The sequence below is a fragment of the Charadrius vociferus genome, unplaced genomic scaffold (genome assembly GCF_000708025.1).
Source record: "Charadrius vociferus isolate BGI_N301 unplaced genomic scaffold, ASM70802v2 scaffold188, whole genome shotgun sequence".
NCBI lineage: Eukaryota > Metazoa > Chordata > Aves > Charadriiformes > Charadriidae > Charadrius > Charadrius vociferus.
The window spans coordinates 861,738-866,609 of NW_009649706.1; the positions used below are offsets into that span (position 1 = coordinate 861,738).

At 38.2% G+C, this 4,872-nt stretch overlaps 1 protein-coding gene across 1 annotated transcript in view; it reads left to right on the plus strand.

Annotated features, from left to right (window-relative positions):
* The window catches only part of KDM4C (lysine (K)-specific demethylase 4C), a 273,932-nt gene that overhangs the window by 163,891 nt on the left and 105,169 nt on the right, over nucleotides 1-4,872 (plus strand). The window lies entirely within an intron of this gene.

Genomic DNA, 4,872 nt, shown 5'->3' on the forward strand with positions numbered 1-4,872 from the left:
AGAGAATAATAAATTACAGTCAAGAATGAAATTGTTCTTTTACTGCATTTAAAGTTTACTGCCCTGCATAGAAAGGTTTAAATTGTGAACCTCCTAAATGCCTATTATTTTACTTTAAAAAATATAAAATAGTGTTATACAGCAAGTAATGAGTAGATAAGCAATTACTAGTTCATAGAATCCCAAAACATATACTCATTTAAAAAAAACCAAACACATAAAGATTTTACATTTCAACAATCTATCAGTTGCCCTGTTAAGTCATCTAATTGTTTTTCTTAAAGCAGCTTGAGGAAATGTGATAATCAGTTTTGATGGCAATATAGCTTTTCTTCATTCAGTTGTTTGATTAACAGCAGATATTTCAGGTGCCTTAAAAATGTAAATCCTTAAATGACATCATAAAATTTTGAGATATGTTGAAAACGAAATGAGAATTCAAACTACTGCAAAATACGGTATTGCTTTCTCAAACATCACTTCTTGCAATTATGAAAGTCAGCTATTAGAAATTCACAGTCGTAGTATTAGCAAACTGAAAGTAACAATAAATATGAACAACTTGATTTTCCTTTTACACTGACAACATTTTAAGATTCTTTTGTGAATGCTAAGAATGATTAAGGAAACGAGAGGAACTGGTATTTTTAATCCCCATATTACCTAAACTGGGGAAAACAAAAGGAAAAAAGTGACTTAGAACAGCTCATTACAAAAATATGGTCCATCTATAATGTTTAGTCTTCTCTAACTGAATAGCTATTAAAATATTTATTGAATCAATGTCTGTCTCTGTAATGTGTTCTCATTTTAGTAGGAAAGGCATTCTTACTAGGTAAAATCCAATTTTCATGGAATCATAGAATAGTTTGGGTTGGAAGGGACCTTTAAAGGTCATCTAGTCCAACACCCCTGCAATGAGCAGGGACATCTTCACCTGGATCAGGTTGCTCAGAGCCCTGTCCAACCTGACCTTGAACTGGGCAACTGGTTCCACTGTTTCACCACCCTCATTGTAAGAAATTTCTTCCTTGTATCCAGCTTAAATCTATCCTCTTTTAGTTTAAAACCATTACCCCTAGTCCTGTCTGCAACAGGCCCTGCTAAAAAGTTTGTCCCCATCTATGTTATAAGCCCCCTTTCAGTACTGAAAGGCTGCAATAAGGTCTCCCTGGGGCCTTCTCTTCTCCAGACTGAACAATGCCAACTGTCTCAACCTGTCTTGCTAGGATAGGTGCTCCAGCCTTCTAATATTTTTTGTGACTCTCCTCTGGACTGCTCTAACAGGTCCACGTCTTTCCTATGTTGAATGCCCCAGAGCTGGATGCAATGTTCCAGGTGGGATCTTGTCAGAGCGGAGCAGAGGGGCAGAATCACCTCCCTCAACCTACTGGTCATGCTCCTTTTGATGCAGCCCAGGGTATGGTTGGCATTGCAGGTTGCGAGGGCACATTGTTGGCTCACATCCAGCTTTTCATCCACCACTACCCTCAAGTCCTTCTTGGCAGGGCTATTCTCAGTCAGTTCATCCCCCCAGTTACTACTGGGGTTGCCCTGAGCCACGTGCAGGACTCTGCACTTGTCCTTGTTCAGTTTCATGAGACTCACATGGGCCCACTTCTCAAGCTTGCCCAGGTCCCTCTGGATGGCATCCCATCCCTCAGGCATGTCAACCACGCAGTCTTTTTGCTCTGTCAAAAAGTTTATTAATTCTTTTCCAGAGAGCTACAACTACGACCTGAAAATATGGGACTTCTAAGGAGAACATTCTTATTCAAGAAACACTGTGTATGACAGCAGTGGGACTGAATAAGATGTTTTAGTTAAAAACACTGAAAAATTTAGAACATTACCTTGGAATCTGATGTTAACTGCAGTATAACAGTAACATTTGTGGAGAAATTTGGAGATAGAATTTGTCTTTTGAACATAGTGCACTTTTTAAAATCAAAAGTCACTGAAAAATAGAAAAACAAAAATCAGTCTTATAATTTGTTAATGCGGGGTTGTAGAACGGATTCTAAAATTATTCTGGGGTTTTAAGTTTATTTTCCAAATGTTCTTGAAGTGAAAAGGACATTCAGATAGTGCAGCAGTAGGTGAAAGAACAAAAATAGTGAGACAATGACTGGCTTGACTCATATGTTCACTATGGGGCAATAAAGGGGGAATAGAGTAATAGTGACTTGACTGGGATTTTTCTTTGAGAAACTTTTAGGGGAAAAATTTGCACCCAAGGATGGCGTTAATTTGAGAAGAATTATGCACATTTAACTGAATAGGTTTAATTTTATTCTGTTATGATGCATATAAGTTTCTGAAAATAAGGGAGATCTGATTTTCAGGGAAAGTACTTTTTGGCCAAATTATTTAAGGAGATGAGATGGAAGCAGTGGAAGAGATATCAGAAACATACAGAAAATAGCTGAATGGAAATTTTGTCTGAAGAGGTTTTAGTATTGGATTTTTGCAAAAACACACTCTAGTAGGTGGAGGAAAGACTCAGTGGATTTCTGGAATTTTATGTGTTAGATAACAAGAAGGTGATAGGAGTGAAATGGAGCACCATTTTTACTGGGCAAAGGCTGGACAGTATGTGTTGCCCACTTGGACAATTCATTTAGTGTAAACTTTGGCTGTTAAATATTTAACTGAATTGCTGTGATTTTGTATGTGTATTGATCACTGTACAGCTAAATTGTTAGTGCTGACAACTTCATCTTTCTATAGCTCTGATTTGGTGATCTCAGTGAAATGAATGTATGCCCCAAGAGAGCTCTTCATTTAGATATGTTTGTGGAATAAAATTAGCATTCTTAATTTCATAAGATGTCATTCAGTTGGGAAGTTTTAATGAAATGTTGAAGATTGAAGAGACCTCACTAGTATTAAATTTACTTAAAACTTGTCCTCCCTAGTCTGCTATGTTGTATTTTTTGTTATTGCATGTCGTTCACATGTCAGTGTGAACTGCTCATTGTTAGCTGAAAGATGTAGGAGTGACAGATAGTAGGCATCTGCAACCTGAGTTAAGCAGCAAAAATCCAACAGTTGCAAGGATATGGATAACGCTCTGTTATTTACCCATACATGAATGATACCCAGTTCACTTTTTTAATAGCAGGGTCTTTCAGAACTCTTGAAATGCTGAAGCAATCTCAGAACTATTAGTGATTATCTCTGGGAGTTTGAAGAGCTTAGGTGAGGCAGCAGCAGCCTGGAAAATTTTGTGTTGCTTTTTGAAAAGGCAGGAACTGGATGACCCAAGGAATTATGTGGCAGTCAACTTATTTTGGATTCCAAGAGAATTCTTAAACAAATGGTGAATATATCAATTTCTAAACACCTAGAAAATAGATATGTATTTAAGAGCAAACCAACTGATTTTTTACTGTGACAGCTCACGGGAATAAGGAATAAGCAAAAGATTTCATGCATCCTAACTTTCATAGGCTTTTAGTAGTGTTTTAAATTCTGATATTCAAGTGACAGAAGAGGGAGAATGTAAATCAATAGTTGCCAAACATACAGGGATATGGATTTGCTTTCAACCCTCAGTATCTCAGGCCACCTGCCATCATTGTCATCAGACTCTTAAAATCACTGAGAGTGATAAAGTTGTGTGCCTCATTTGCTCATTACTTTTCATGTTATTATGGAACATATGTGGAAATCTAGACTGGTCTACTTTGAGTTGTTTAAGATAATTGCACAGGAGATGGGGGAGTTTATTTCATGTCAACATACCAAGGTGTTAAACTTACAGAATATATCAAAAGCTTTTTCACAACTGTCAAGTGTGTTTCAGGTATTACTCAAAATGCTATTTTCTTCAGTTATTTCAATATTTCAGTGAAGGGAACGGATTAATAAGAAGCATTTCTGATGCATTTTCTGTAAGTACCAAAGGCCTTGGGCATTTTGTAGGCTGAGGTTTACTAATTTGGGTTAGTATTGCTGTTATGGATTGGATCCAATTACTAATTTGGATTGGATCCTACTATTTTGTAGGACAATAATAATATTACTATATTGAAGAAATGGCATAAAATTATGCGGAATTCAACAGACATGGGTGCAATACTTAGAGAGGAGTTACAAATACATAAGATGGGAGTGCCTAACTGAGCAGTAGCTCCTGCTGCCAACTGCAGTTGTGACCACTGTGGTCACAAGCTGAACATAAGTCACCAGTTCTATAGAACCTGAAACATCACAATAGAATGTTTAAGCCTCGTACTGGAAGTAAGGCCTGAAAACACATGGAACAATCTTTCTGCTTTCTTCAGCTTTGATGAGACCTGAAGAAGTGTGTCTAACAATGAACACATGTAGTTAAAAGAGCATGAGCCTGAATGGGATGGAAGAAAACGAGAAGTGCAACTGAAATTGCAAAATTGAAAAAAAACAAACCGAAAATTCTTTTCACAGAATCACAGAATTTTCAGAGTTGGAAGAGACCTCTAGATATCATCTAGTCCAACTCCCCTGCTAAAGCAGGATTGCCCAGAGCACATTATTCAGGACTGCATCCAGGCGGGTTTTGAAAATCTCCAGAGAAGGAGACTCCACAACCTCCCTGGGCAGCCTGTGCCAGTGCTCTGTCACCCTAACTGTAAAGAAGTTTTTCCGTGTGTTGGAAAGGAACTTCCTATGTTCCAACTTGTACCCATTGCCCCTCGTCCTGTCACTGGGAACCACCGAGAAGACTGTGGCTCCATCCTCCTTCAACCCACCCTTTGGATATTTGTAAGTAGTAATAAGGTCTCCCCTCAGCCTTCTCTTCTCCAGGCTAAAGAGTCCCAGCTCTCTCAGCCTTTCCTCGTAAGGGAGATGCTCCAATCCCTCAATCATCTTGGTTGCCCTTCGCTG